At 44.8% G+C, this 16201-nt stretch overlaps 1 long non-coding RNA gene across 1 annotated transcript; it reads left to right on the forward strand.

Annotated features, from left to right (window-relative positions):
• Nucleotides 1-12351: 12351 nt before the first annotated feature.
• Nucleotides 12352-14765, forward strand: LOC122235028. Its single transcript, XR_006213111.1, has 3 exons — nt 12352-12431; nt 13719-14292; nt 14575-14765. It is a non-coding gene; the product is annotated as an uncharacterized LOC122235028 (long non-coding RNA).
• Nucleotides 14766-16201: the final 1436 nt, after the last annotated feature.

A 16201-nucleotide genomic window follows, 5' to 3' on the forward strand; every position in this document is an offset into this window, starting at 1 on the left:
AGCCCTTCCCCGCCAAAATGTACTGACCGGCAAAGAAGATGGAATTCTACAACTCAAGCCACCACAAAGCAAGGGGGCTGCTCTGGGGGGGCAGTGCGACGTGCTGGACAGGCAGAGTTCCCTGACCCAGCCTTGGGAGCCCTCCTGGAGAAAGGGGTGTGGCTTGCTCATTCACCAACTACTTAGTGATTCGACAGCAATGGAAAGTATAAGCTCGCCAGAGGGCTCCTGGACAGGGTAACTTTTTGGTTGACTTCGTAACAGCTCCTTCACAGCCCTCCCTCTACTATCTAGGAAAGAAGCCAGGCCCCACCACCGAGGGTCCTGTGAGGGAATCTCTTAAGAAACCATACTTCTCCATTGAATCTATATTGGAGTGAGGGGACCTGGTATTCACCTCTCTCTTCTTTGTCCCGCTGCCCTCGAGAGCCTACAAAATCATAATTTAAAGTTCTATACTGGAAAAATGAGAATAAAGAACCAGAATCTCACAGCGCCTGGGGGGGTGGTGCTCAGTTGGGTAAGCATCCGACTTCAGTTCAGGTCATGATCTCGATGTTCGTGAGTTCGAGCCCCACGTTGAGCTCTGTGCTGACAGCTCGGAGCCTGGAGCCTGTTTCGGATTCTGTGTCTCCCTCTCTCTCTGCCCCTCCTCCACTCATGCTGTGTCTTTCTCTGTCTCTCAAAAACGAATAACCATTAAAAAATTTTTTTAAAAAAGAACCAGACGCTCAAACTGACAGCAAGCTGCCTTTGACGGAATATTTCATTCCTTCCAAAGCTGACTCTGTTCATAACCACTACCACTGCCATACTTTTGTTTCTTGGCCCTGCCTATCTCCTGAGCTGTACAGATCGATCCCAATTTTGTGCTTAAAATGGGAATGAAAACTGAGGATTTTTTTATTTAAAAATAGATTTTTAATATATAGGTGTCCTCAGAGGTTCCCAAGCAGATTCCAAAATAGAAACTGAGAAATGAGGATGCCAACTGTCCGAGTCTTTATATCCAGTGGCCAAGCCACATTTCCCTTTGTCCTTGTGCTGGTCCCCAGCCAAGTGTGACACAAATGAGGGCAATCCCTGTCTTAGAAACGAGAACCCACTGACATTGTAGATAATCTGTCCATCTCTCAGAAGAGAGGTAAACAATTTAAGCCATCATGTGAAAATATTAATTTTAAAAACAACCCCCCTCTTACTATGAGCGCCAGTGGAAAATCCCCAAGTGCAACACAGTACAGCCAAAAAATGATATTTTCCTTTTTTCATAGGAATAGATGGGACTTACAGACTGGACCCACTGTCCCTGTTAGGTGGGCACAGCCCCTGTGTCCCTTGCAAAAGGAAGAGCTCACATCACCTCCAAATGCTCTGCTAAAACTGTCAGTCTTCCCATCCCGACAACCAGGCACTAATTTTTTTTAAATAATGAAATTCTAATTGTATTTTTAGACATGTGTGTCCCATTGATATGGTAGAAACATAGATCATTAACATGACACAGGAGGGCTCTGAGTGGAAATCAGCACAGACCACGGTTTCTGTCCTATGAAAGGAATCAAAGGAGACAAAACCACCCTCTGTTTGCTGAAATGTATACCTGAAGGCACCTGTGGAAGCCTGACCTTAAGCTTGGGGGTGAAACTGTCCCTCATCCACCCCCCAACCCCCAAAGACACACTATGTCTGCACCTCAGGGCTGTTGGAACGACTGCGAAGCCCAAGTTTTGGCAGAAAGCCATCAGGCAGGGTGAGTGTGGGTAACGTGGGAAGTGGGGTGTGAGTAGCTTGCCTCTCTATTGAACATTTTATTTTCTAGAAAATAAAACATTTTGACCAGTTTTTGTCCCTGGAAGTTCTGAAACTTCCATCTCATTTAATTAAAATCATCAGAGCATGATTTAGCCTCCAAGAGAGGGGATATTCTTAATTTGGGGAAAACTTACAACAACTCTTGCTTCCACCACCCCCCCCCCACCGGGGGATGGGTAGAGGGAGAATTCATGTGCCTTTTCCCTGGGGGAAATTCCAGATGTAGGAAGGTAGTCCACAACTCCAACTCATATTTTGTTCCTCTGCTGTTTGGCTTAAAGAGAAACTCCATTTCTTTTTTTTCCCCATGGAACTACTCTATTCTTTTTTAAAAAATGCTTATTTATTTTGAGAGAGAGAGAGAGAGCAACAGTGGGGGAGGGGGAGCATAGAGAGAGGGAGAGAGAGAATCCCAAGCAGGCTCTATGCTGTCAGTGTAGAGCCCAACAAGGGGCTTGATCCCACAAACCATGAAATCACGACCTGAGCTGAGATCAAAAGTCAGACCCTTAACCTAACTGAGCCACCCAGGCGCCCCACCGTCTGTCAGCTTCTTCCCTGACACAGCCAAGCAGTCTCTTACTGTGGGCATAATGCAGCTTTCAACAATGAAATAAACTGTGAACCTCAAACAGGAAACAATATAAGCAGTTAAAAAGCAGAATGGAAAGTTCCTGCCAGTTGGGAGAACTTGGGGCCCATCCTTTCTAGAGAAGGCTGTGTTTAAATGTCTAGCTTTGAAGCTGACGTCTGTCATTTCTGTTAAAATGCAAAGGGTGGTAAGTGGCAGGGAGGAAGGAGCTCCAAATGTGTCATCTTTGGAAAGACCACCTTGCTCGCTCATTTCCCTGCCATTTGGGAAAGCTATTATGGGCTCTTTTGTGAGACATTTAAAACCTCTTTGGTAATGTTTCTGAAATTCCTCAAATTTGCCCCAATTAAATTGTCAGAAGGAGAGATGTACCTGACAAATGCCTTCTGGTGGGCAATCCTTTGACAACCCAGCATTTGGCATCTCCACGTGCTCACGGACTTGGGAAGCGGAAGTGAGGGAAGGTGGGAGGGCCTCAGCCTTGACAGAAGATCCCAGAGCCGGAAGAGGAGTATCATCAGTGTGCAGGCTTCCAATGCGTGAACATCCATTTGGTTCTCAGAGGCTCCCTATTGAAGGTTTTGCGGTAAGGCAAGGGCTCCAGCCCCCAAATCCACGTGTGACCCGTGGAAAGTAAACTGAAGAGAAGAAGAGTCATTTTCTCCTGGAGCTGTCACGAGGATTTAGTGGGATCGTTTGCATCAGGCACTTGGAGAGGCCGTGGCTCCACATTTCCCTGCACTGGGAAGACACTGCACCCCAGGATTTTGCTTCTCTTGTTCTCAGTTCTTCTGGTGGCCAAATGTGAAGCAGGGGGCAGTCTGCCCCACAGGAGCTAAGTGTCGGACTATGGACCCAAGTCTCTGCAAAGTTTAGGCTCGCTGAAGGTCATGGGAGGCCTTGTTTCAAACTCCGACACAGCCGTATCGTTAATAAACGTAGCTTATTATGTTGTTAATTTATTCATTTGTTCATGTATAATTACTTATATTTAAAGTGTGTACATATATTTATATATAATGATCAATTTATTAATTTATTACTAATGACATAAATTATCAATTTATTACTGAATAAATGTAATTCTTTCTCTTTTGATCTGATTCCTTCGGTTAGTCTGCAACTGGTTAAGACTCATGGGATGAAGGGAGACTGAGTCATTGAACATCACCCAATGTACAACTTCTATACAGGTGGTAGAGGATAGGTAAGCCACCTAGCCAGCCCCAAGGGACCCTACAGAGAACCTCAGAATCCCCTTCATGCCACCATTCCATAATCCAGTAAGTCATTCTTTCCCCACTCTTCCTTAAAAAGCAACCCTTTCCAGTCTTAATACAACAAAAAACAATTTCTTTTAAACATTTATTTTGCCACGATCAGGAGATTGGATACTTATTTGCCACCATCATGAGGCTACTGCAGTAAACACAAAGAGGAATCCGATATGGTCCCTGTCACCAGGAAGCATGCCACAAGTGGAGACAGGGTGTAAACAATTAATATGATACACTCTGCATTCACAGTTACAAGTATCATGTGACATGCCCTTCATCCCACTATCACCAGCAACATGGCCTTGGACAAGTTAATTGGCCTCTTTGGGATTCCCCTTCATCACCTGATGGATTGATACACTATTCTCCTTTCAGGATATGGTTAGAGACGGTATCTGTTAATAACGTCAATACCAATGCCACTGTCCAGTGAGTGGGATTTGAGAGCTTTCTAAAGAAGGTAGATGGGGTTACCCATCCATATGCAGTTTAACCAGCATGTACCTGCCTACAGCCAGACAGGAGATCCTGGGTCTAGGCTCACTGATTTTATAGGAGATAAGATGTCTGATCCTTAAAAATATTTAATGAGAGCTACTGATGTGGAGGGCCCTGTAAGAAATCAAACTTGGGTCAGAAATAGGTACAAAGAAAGAGCCTTGAATTTTAAAAAAAAAGTAGCTGCCGTTTGTTATGGGAGAAAAATATCAACAATAGACAAGGTGTGGGTACACAGAATCTCTCTCGTCGTGCATGATCTAAAATGAAGGCTCTGTGTTATGAACTGCACTGACACCCAGTGAAACAAAGAAAGCCTCAAATGGCCTGCTGCTCTCCGCCTTGCTTCCATGGATAACCCTCCCTATCAAAGGGCGCAGATGCAGCTCCTGCCTATACCTGAGTAGGACGTCCCAGTTCCCTGCCAGCCTTCCAAAGTATTCAAACAAGCCAAGGACATCCTCCCACACGGTCCAGGGGACACCTCACCCTCTCAATACTACAAAGGCTGCTTCGCACAGCCCCTGGTCGTTTGCTCCCTTATCAAACGTAATCTTCGTGGTTTGTGATGTGTCTTGCATACATGTGATATTCTCCCCCCGAGGCTGCGAGTACATGTGATTAATAAGCTGCCCTTGATCTCATCTGTCCAGTATCAGATGTCCCGTATCTCTGGGATGGGGATCCCTCCCTCACCAGTGGAGTACGTAGGACACAACTAACACAATTGTGTTACTATCTCTGATAGTTTTATTTGTCTGCATTTCTTGCCATTCCCTGCCTCCAAATCTATTTTTTTCCTTCAAAATCTAAATGAGTTCCTGATTTTTAAAAAATGAGACAAAGACTTAACATAATTTTGATCCAGATAATCAGGAGATAGAAACGAGTGCTGCAAAAATGGGGACATGGAGATCCCCCATTGCAACGGAACCTATTTGCCCAGGTGAATTCAAGCAAATGTGTTTGCAAATATCAAATATTTTAGTGTATCGCCAATAAAAGCTCCTTTTCCACACACACACACACACACACACACACTTTTAAAAGATTCTCAGATGCTTGGGATTTAATATAATTTTTGAAAGAACATTCTATCAACTATTTCACATAGCATCATATGGAATTTGGGCTTCATTTCCATTCTTAATTGATCATGCTGGGGGAAAAACATCTACCCTTCTAGACCTGACAGTTTTCTTCCCCAAATCTAGAGTGGTGGTTGATATACTCTTTTCGGCCAGCATTCTACTGAGTACCAGCATCTGATCTAACTGAAAAGTTCACCTGGATTTTCCAAGTACAATGTGACTCTGGTTTTTCTAAGGCAAGGTTAGAGAGACAAAGAGGGATTAGGTGTACTACCGCTGATACCTGGTCCTTCCTACAGGTATGCATTGCTTGCAGGCAATGCCGGATAGAGTCTAGGATATGTTAAACTAATCAACAAGAACAACCCCTAAGAGTGAAAATAGGATCTGACAGTGGAAGAAGCAGGCCTGGATCTGTCGCTGTCCGTGGTCCTTATTGGCGAGGCGATAACCGTCCTGTTAGGTTGATCCTGGGAGAGATACGCTTTTCATTTTATTCCCAGAATCAGTGGATGTGACCCAAGTAACATGATTTGACTGAAGCAAAGTTGTAAGTGTAACTATTTTAGTTACCTTAAGTAGTTTCTGATGCAGTTATAATAACACTATGTTTTCTTTCATTTTTATTTTGAAAAAAGATCTGAGTCTCAATCCCATAGATGGTTACAAGGAACATGTTCTCTGCAGGTCTCCTCCTCAGGCCCAAGGACTCAATGGGTGCTTTCTCAATTCAAAGAAGTCATATCTATTCACAACTCACTAAATAAATAAGACAAAGTCATCCTGGTCAATCCATGCCACTGCCCAATCTGTGGTCTCTGTGATCAACCACAGGTTATCATCGGAAACATGCAGTACTGACATTTGATGGGAAGGCATTCTACCCTCTGCGGTGAGGCTGTACTGTCCCTGACAGTTCTATCTCGTTCATTTGGAGTGGGTGGAGGACCACCTTCCATTCCCTGCTGTGCTCCACTGCAGAACAACTCACAGCGGGAATAATTACAATGGTCCCACACTCTACTTGCTGTGGAAGATTATCCCTCATCAGCAGAAGGAGAAGTGCCTCTGGCCTTTTTGGGCATAGGGCCCTCCTTGCTGATGTCCCTGGAATGTCAGTTTTGCCCATCCCCAACTCAGACACTGGTAACCCCTGACCCAGGTTCTGCCTGTCTCACTTGGCATTCACACATTGACCTTTGGTATTCTAGATGACAAGGCACATTCCTCAGAAGGAAACATCAGAGCTCCTTCCCTCTCCAGGGAAAACATAAACAGAGAAATCATCCTAGGACCTTGGATATGTAAATCAGTTGGTTTTGACATGAATGCCCTGACAGGCTAAGACAAAGGATGCTTAATTTGGCCCCATGCCCATGGGACAATCTCCATTCTTCAGAGCTCTGTTCATGCCAAAATCACTGTGACTACATCTCAAACTTCTGTAGCCCACAGAGGAGCAGGTCACATGGCAAAAATCCATCAGAGTCCCAGAGAGTCCCTGGAGGAAGCTGGGGACAAACTTCTGAAAAAGATGACTGTCCCCAAGAGGACAAAGCAAACAATAATATCTCAATTTCCATATTTCTGTAAGTTTCTAACTCAGTCCAACAAGAACCTCTCCCCAAATGTACATGTCTGTCATTTTATAATGGAAACCCATAGTAAAACATGATCTACTTGATAGAGATTTGCTGGGATGTTTTGAATTCATAAAATAAAACATGATATTCTTTTAAATATGTCTCATGGATTGTCAATACATTCTACTAAACACTATATTCTCTGCATTGTCTCCACTGTTTTGGGCTCCAACCAACGATAAAATATTGGAAGCCAGAAACCTCAACCATTTCAGTTTTCTTTGAGGAAACTGCTATCTTGACTGCATTAACATGGATGACCTTTGGTAAATATGGATTGAGTCAAATGAAATTGAAGGACAGCCTCTCTCCATGTGTAATTTTGGAATTAAAAACACTGTCCATGTGGTGAACTGGAGGGGGGGGCGCATTTCCAGGGACTCAATGGCAGCTTGAGAAGAGTGAATCTTACCCCTTGTGAGTTCAGCAATTGAATAGCTGTACTAATATGGAGTAAGGGGAGCAATGTGAGACAGGAGAGCTCGTCCTAACACAGAGCACTGGATTGGTCGGGGTCTCACTTTCCTGTCATCTGTCACTCGATTCCATTAAAGCTTGGATACAACTGAGATCTGGACATCTCCCTGCAGATACACTAGGGCCACATCATTCTCAGTATGTTCAAGACTTAACCTGACATCTGAATACCCAAATCCCTTTCCCTTCCCCTTCCCCTACGTTGGTTCACTTTGGGCTGATATTCACCACAGGATCTTCCTATTACTCACCCATTCTGTTCCCTCCATCCATACACAAATCCCAGCGCTGAAAAACAAATCAGTGGCTTCTCAGTGCCAACAAGACAGTCAGCATCATGACCTACAGATCCCCCCTAAACAGGGGTCGGCCTACCTTCTCAGCCTCACCTTCATCCTGTTGCTTATATACACATCACACATAACACAGGACATCCCTACAGGGCAGCAGGGCCCTTGACACGTGTCTAGGCTGATTCCTTGACAGGGATGCTCACACGGCAATTATCCATCTGGCAAATCTCAGCTCATCCTTCACAACAACAAAAGAATTACCTTGGGGAAGATGCCTGTCTCATACTTCCCAGGCAAAAAAGGCACTCCACTCACACAGTCCCATCTAGATTCCTCTGCCACTGTGCTGGTTGCATGGCTTGACACTTTCCCCGGGCAGAGCATTTATTGCTTTCCTTTTCACCTCAGCCCACCGCAAGCTCTCTGAGGACATTTTTGTTTCATTCTTGTATATTCTCTCTTCCGCTTTCAGTCTATCAAGTGTCTGTTGTTTGGATCCTATACGCTTCACTTGGAATCAGTGTGTTCCTAATCTTGCTCTCTGTCATCTACCAACAGGGAGTCAAGTCATGAATTCCAGTTTCCTCATCTCTGAAATGAACTCACAAATGTCACTCAATATTGTAGTGAAGGGGTGGCTGGGTGGCTCAGTCAGTTAAGCATCCAACTTCAGCTGAGGTCATGATCTCACAGTTCGTGAGTTCAAACCCCGCATTGGGCTCTCTGCTGTCAGCGTGCAGCCCACTTCGGATCCTCTGTCTCCCTCTCTCTCTGACCCCACCCTGTGCTTGCTCTCCCTCTCTCTCTCTCTTTCTATCTCTCTCTCAAAAATAAATAAGCATAAAAAAGAATATTGCAGTGAAAACAGAAAATTAATTAATAGAAAATAACTTTAATAAGGTGTCTACCATGGTGTCTTATGATTGTAAATGTTTAGCATTTTATTAAATTATTCAACAAATACTTATGAAGTGTATACTTTGAGCCAGGAAATGTGAAACATTAAAGAAATGCAGGCCCAGGTCATGACCTCACTGGGTCATGGAAGTGAGGAAGAGACAGACGCTAATTAAATCAACACACACACACACACACACACACACACACACACACACACACACAACTGTAAAAGAGATACTATCTTAGAATAAATCATAATAAAAGAGCCAATCTACACCAGTTTAGGGCCAGAGAAGGCTTCCCCATGGAAACTGGTGGCTGAAGTATAAATAAAATTTCCCTAAGCACAGTTGGAAGGAACACGACATTCTTTTTCTCTCCTGTTCTGCTTCCTATTTCTTATGATGCCGTAGAAGGCATCATGGGGCCTTCACGCCCCATGCTCTAGACTAGCTCTGTCCAGTAGAACACTGGGATGGTGGAAATGCTCTCACCGCACAGCCCTGGGACAGAAACCACTAGCTCTTCGTGGCTACTGGGCCCTTGAAACACGACTGATGAAACTGAGGAATTGAAATGTTAACTAATTGAAATTTAGGCAGCAAAAGCCACATGAGGTTACCATCGCAGACCCTATTTCCATATTTAACCTCAGAGTCAGCGGATTCAAGACAGCTACTAATACACACTAACTTCGGTCTATCTTCAGGAAACAATGTCAGAAAGGCATCTTGGCATCTTTTTTTTTTTAATTTTTTTTTAACGTTTATTTAGTTTTGAGACAGAGAGAAACAGACCATGAGCAGGGGAGGGGCAGAGAGAGAGGGAGACACAGAATCTGAAACGGGCTCCGGGCTCTGAGCTGTCAGCACGGAGCCCGACACGGGGCTCGAACTCACGGACCGTGAGATCATGACCTGAGCCGAAGTTGGACGCTTAACCAACTGAGCCACCCAGGCGCCCTGCGTCTTTTATTTAGAGTGACAGTGATATACACTGACGCAAATCTATCTTAACTAATCCATTTGTCTGGAACGAGTTGCCCCGCCAGAGCATGGGATTACCCTCAAGACATCTCATCAAGAATATCAAATATATCACTAACCTTTCCATTACACAAGCATTAAAATGCAGCTAGTCCTTCCCTTTTCCTCTAAATCACTATCCACTGGAACCCACTCAGTTAACATTCAGTAACCATTTTCTATTCGCAGGGTTCTGGAATAAGTATTGAGGATGAAAAATAAAGAAGCCGACGTCTCTGTCCTCCAAAGGCTTATTAGTAGCAGTAGGAACAAAGATGAGCAAATTCAATCAGAGCTTTGGGGGTGTGGTTAAAGGGACTGTCTGGCGGGGGGCACTGCACACAATAAGGCATGCAGGGATCAGGATACAAGGGTCAGTCCCTGGCATTTTATTTTCAGTTTAGAAAGTTTGCAATGCTGGCAGCATGGAGGGAAGAGGGAATAGGACAGCAGGACCGTTAGGGGCTGAAGCACTGTCAGGGGGCAGGGAAGATACGAATAAGCCTGGACCGGGGGGGCGGGGACAGTAGGACTTCAGGGAGGAAGACCAATCTGGGAGATGTTTCAGAAGCAGCAGACCCATCTTGTGGAGAGAAAAATAAAGGAGGAGTCTGGAATGACTCCCAAGTTTCTGTTTTGGTGATGGATGAACAATGGTATCTTGCAAAATCTCTTACACACGAGGAGACAGTGTAGAGGGGGAAGAGTATGAGTGCCTGGGGAACTTTCAGACCTAAAGATTTTGTTCTGCAGATGGGTGGAAAGTGTGTGTGTGTGTGTGTGTGTGTGTGTGTGTCTGCATGTGTGCACATGCACGTACGTGTATCAAGAAATAGAGACTGATTGATCGATGTTCCCTCCAGAACAGTGTTCTCAGCTCTCCACAAGGAGCAATTCTGCCCTTCAGGGGACATCAGGCAATGTCCAGAGATGTTTCATCTGAACGGAGTGCTATCACATCTAGTAGGCAGAGCCGAGGATGCCTCAAAACATCCCACGCTGCACAACAAAGACTTGTCCCGCCCAAATGTCCACAGTACTGAGGCTGGGGAACGTCGTGCTACAACACAAATCAGACAGCTGAATGAATGCCAACCCTGGGCTAAGACATCCCCGAATTAGATCTCACATCTACCACCCAGTTGCTGCATGACTTTGAAAATGTGATTTCTCTTCCATGACCCTCAGTTTCTATATGAGGAAAATCAGAGACAACGTCACTGTTACAAATATTACATGAAATTATGCACGTAAAATTGTTGGACTCAAAAGAGGTATTTATCAAATGTCTCCTTTTTTTGCCTTATATTTAAAAACCATGGGCACTGGGGTGGCTCAGTCAGTTAAGCGTTCGACTCTTGATTTTGGCTCAGCTCATGATCTCACGGTCATGAGATCGAGCCTGGCATCCATGCTGGGCATGGAGACTGCTCAGGATTCGCCATCTCTCTCCCTCTCTCTCTCTCTCTCCTCTGCCCCTCCTCCACTCATACATGCACACACATACACTCTCTCTCTCAAAAACAAATAAATAAACAAAAATGAAGCATCATTAACTTTTTTCTGTGGTTGTATGTTCACCTGTAGAAACTAGTCCTGGCACAGAAGTCTACAGTGAGGCTGGTGCAACTCCTCCGAAGCCTCCTGTGCTCTCCTAAACACACCTTTCCCTGTCGTGATGCCGACCATCAGGACCTTGTCAAGTTCATTCTATTGTCACTGCCAGGTCTCTTTTCTGCGTCACATGCTGGTGGCAGGTGGCTCAGCCTAGGTCCCCCTGTCCTCTCAGCCCACACACTCTCTGGAGATTCTTCCATGGACTCCCCTGGCTTTCCGTGTCATCTATTTGCAAACTTCTGGGTGATAGAAACAGCTGGCTGTCTCCTGCGCACCCAACCCATCCTCTCATTTACAACGGAATCCTGATTTTATTCAGATTTGCAATATACTCAAATTTTAACCTGTTTCTGAGCCTCCTTTGGAGATGGGCATGAGCTTCCAGAAAACCCCCGTTATCCCTCTTGTCCTTCTTCCCCAGCACATTTCCCATCTGGGACACAGTAAGACGGCTGGATCTCCGGAAAGCATCTCTGAATAGAACACCAGCTTAGTGGCTGAAACTCCTTAATAAGATTTATGGAGAAGAAAGGAGGAGTTTGGGGCCTTGATGAACTGAGCCGCTAAACCAGCTCTAAGTTCCTACCCTTGGGCATTTTTCAATGTGGGCGAACAGTGTAAGCCTCCCTTTTGTTTAAATTGTTACGTTCATCTCTGTCACTAATAGCCAATCGCGATTTGTCATTGATACAGGCCCTCAGTTGTAGAACTACAGTCTGAAACATCCAGACTTACAGATTTTTACATGAAATACACCCCAGACACAAAATAGGGACAAAATGAAGCTCTTCCTTTCTTCCTGAAGACATGCTTCTCTGCAGTCTCCCCGTCGTGGCAAACTCTGCCCATCTTCTTTACCTTAGTTCGACCAGCAACGCCCCGACATCTCATTCCTCATCCAAAGTTCATCCTGTACTGTCCGGTGTCTCTTTGTTGTCCCTTGTACAATCTTGTCCAAGCCATCATTCCCTTCTCTGGACTACTGTGACAGCCCCTCACCATTTCCACTTCTGCAATCTCCATGGAGCAGCCAGAGTGATTTCAACAAACACATGGGTTTATTACATCATCTCCTGGCTCACAGCCCTTCAAGGGGCCTTTGCTCTGTAGGTACCAGCCCTTACTGACGGGAGCTCCCCAAATATACATCCAAGACCTCCTCTCCAACGGCTCACCCTCCGTCATGGCCCAGACACATTAGAGGTGCTTTGTCTGCTTAAACGCTAAAAACTCTTACTCAGCATGTGCTGGTATATTTGTTCTAGCCATCCTCCTTCCAGAAATATTTCCCCCTCTGATCTTTGTGTGCCCAGCTCCTACTTGTTAACCAGAACTGAGCTGAAATGTTATCTCCTCTGGGAGTACTCCCTGACCTCTTATCTAAAATAGCCACCAGTTACTTCCTATTCGATATCCTATTTTAATTTCCTGCCCAATACTCATTAATTGATACCTTATTTATTTATTTATTTTAACTTCTTTAATATTTTTATTTCTCCCCTGAACGTAAGCTCCATCATGTCAGGGACTCTGTCTCCCGCCTTGGCCCATGGGTCCCTAGCTTCTAGAAAGGGGCTATCACTCCGATGGCACCACACAAATAAATGGTTTTGGGTGAAAGGCATGAGCGTAATCGTCCATCACTTTAGCCCTCCCTCTGCCTCTCTGAATCAGTAGTTAAACAGGTGGGGCTCTCAAGTTCCTTCTCCCCAGCGAGATCTCAAGCTTTTAGGGCTATGGCAGTCATTTGTGCTCGTGTGAGCCCTGAGCACATCACATAGTTCCTGAACCCCACCTGCTTCTACAACCCAGCCACACACGGCTCACCACTGCCCAACCCAAGCACGCCTGGCTCCCTCACGCTCCTCCTGTCTTCACACGCTGTCCTCACTGCCCGGGCTGCCCTTCTCTTTCCACTCCACATGTAGTCTCCCCACTTGTCCTTCAAAACTCATTTCCAACATCAGCCAAACCTCCCCACCTGCCTGCAGCAAGGCACTCACTGGCTTCTTTCATTCAAATGACACTTTGCATAGTCTCATGTTTTTTCTCATCACAGTGATTATGCACCTTTTTCATATGCTTGTCTACTTCTCTAGCCTGACTGTAAGCTCTGTGACAGTGGAGACCACGCCCCACCCATTTCTGTTCCCCTCACCTTCTATAACAATCTTTGTCACATGGTCTCAACACTTCCTGTGGAATGTTCTCAGATGCTGATGCTCTGGTTATTTTTATAGGTGTTCATGGAGAGAATGGTAGTCTTTTTTTTCCCTAAATATATCGCCAGTTATTATTTTAACAGTATCTTATTTATCCAAGTCTAGTTTTCTGACATATCCATTTACCCCCAAATTCAATTTTCCCCCTGCCTTAGAGGTTCCATTTCCAGGTTAAGGATGGTGAATGAGGGAAAGAGACAGAGTCGCTCTTTATTTTTCTTTCTTTCTTTATTCCTTCCTTCCTTTCTTTTTTCTTTCTTTCTTTCAGCCATAAAACCCAGAATGAATTACTATTCCATGAGGTACAGATGAGAAAAATGAATCACGTATGCTTCACAGGAAGTGACTTCATCATTTCCAACAAGTGGCCGTGGAAGTAGAGTTTGCCATCACTGGCTGAAAAGATGTCTGTCACGAAAGAGAGCTGCGCCCAACTGAGGCCACCAGGCCACATCTCAGAGCCTTCTTTTCCCCATACTTGAGAACCCCCACTTCCGAGGCCAGATGACTTCAGGGTTATATTGTCTGACCCCCTCAGGAACAGAGAAGGTGCCCAAGGAGGGGGAGAGGACCCACTAAAGTTCATTAGAATTGAAGTTATGTAGGATGATTGGCTGGCTCAGTATATCTGTGGTGGGTTCTGAACCGGATCTCAGCCCCCTGTGCCCTCCAGTGCCCTTCCCATGGCACCGGCCCACTTCCTCATCCTCTAAGAGTCATGTCTCCATAGCTTCCTGCACTTGCTTTCTCAACAGCCTCACAGAACCTCTACTAGAGTGTGGGTTACTCCTCCAGGGTTCCTTCTTCCATGCTAGACTGTAAGCTCTCCAAGAATAGAAATGGTATGTATTCTTCTCTGTATCCTTCATTTCTAGCACATTGTCTGTCTCAAGAAGACATTCAAAGACTATCTGTTGGATGCACACAGAAACAATAAATAAGGCTCATCGTCTCTCTCTCTTTTCTAATAGAAGACTCAAATTTCCTATAAATTCCCACACAGAAGAATGTGTAAAAGCTTGAGCATCCCAGGGACTGTCCAAATATCTCCAGCTATAACCTTCTATTTAACTAGGACTATTATTATTATTATTATTATTATTATTATTATTATCTGTATACAGTGTGCCTGAGGTCCTAAGAACAGAGAGATACTCTTTGGAAGCCAGAAGCCACCTGAGAAAACCACCATTTTGATGACTTTTCTCCAAATGTACCCAAAGGCCTGGGTTCCTGTCATGTGATGTTTTTCCCTCCTTCTTAAGGGAAGACAGGATATTAATAAAGATCACTATTCTCAAGCAAGGCAGACCAAATTCACAAGGATCTTTCCCATAAAATATCTGCATATCTGAACGAAGGAAAAAGGAGTACTGTTCTATTTTTTTAATTTCTTTGAAGTACATCTTTTTGTATAAAGAAATTTGCTCTTTGATTCCAAATAAGGCACAAGTAAGTAGAAGGAGGATTTCTCCATGAACCCACAATTCCCACCCTGGGAAGGTGGAATTATGGTGCCCCAGAGATGTCCACATCCTAATCCGCAGAGCCCATGAATATGTTACCTTACATCACAAGAGGGACTCTGTGGATGGGATTAAAGTTAAGGACCTTGAGATGGAGAGATTATCCTGGAATATCCAGATGGGCTTGATGTAGTCACAATACTCCTTCAAAGCAAATAGCCTTTCTTGGATGTGATCAGAAGACAGCGATGTGGCTGGCTCTGAAGATGGAAAAGGGGGACGTGCATGAAGGAATGCACGTGGCCTCTATAAACCCCAAAAGGCAAAAAGATGTATCCTCTCCTAGAGCCTTCAGAAAGGAATACAGTCCTCCTGACACCAGGTCAGTGAGACCCATGTCAGACTTCTAAACAGCAGCTGGGTGATATGTCTGTGTCATTTTAAAATTATTTGCTATGGCACAAAATAGAAAACTGATACAGGAGAGTAATAAAGAGTCAAGGAAGCCCTTCTCAGTGCTGGAGGGATGGAATAACCTGTTTGAGCAGGCACTTTCTGGGCTATTAGGCTCAGGACAAGCCCCTGGTGTGCCTCAGACCACCAATTCCAAGCTAAGAATTATTGCACTGTGTCCAGATGCTTCTCTCTTCAGACAGCAGACTGAACGTGGGGTGGGGCCATCCGATTAAGGACATGGGGCAGGGATCTCACCCACCTCTCTGCCTTGTTCAGTGCCGATAGGCATAGAGAAATGTATCTTCGTGAATGAAAGCAATTTGGACACTACAGGAGACCTACAATAAGGGGAGCATAAAAGTCTTAGATCTTTATCATATGATGAGCAGAAAAAGGGAGGTTTTCTCACTAGCCTATCTGGTCTCAGAAGTCAACAAATTAGAATTCTGAAAAGGTGCATGATTTGCCTGGGGTCATCTAGTAAACTAGGGAGAAAAAGAGACCAGGGGCACAATTCTTGACCCTTTACCATCTGCATTATATCAGCCTGCAGTAAGAACTGGAAAATCCACTATAGAGGCAGAAGGGAGGCCCATAGCCCAGACTCCTTAGAGCACAAACTAGTAATTTGAGCACAGCAACCTAATGCAAGAAAAGGTGCATGCAGTGACCATGTGCAGAAGCTGTTGATGAACTCACGGATGGCCACTCCATTGTGTGATTTCATCCTGCACTCCCCGTGGGGACAGAGCCCCTTTCTGTGGAGAGGAAAAGTATGCCCAACGTATGGATGAGTTATCCATGCAGTTCATGCCATCATTCTCTGAAA

Source organism: Panthera tigris, chromosome F2, assembly GCF_018350195.1.
Source record: "Panthera tigris isolate Pti1 chromosome F2, P.tigris_Pti1_mat1.1, whole genome shotgun sequence".
Classification (NCBI taxonomy): Eukaryota; Metazoa; Chordata; class Mammalia; order Carnivora; family Felidae; genus Panthera; species Panthera tigris.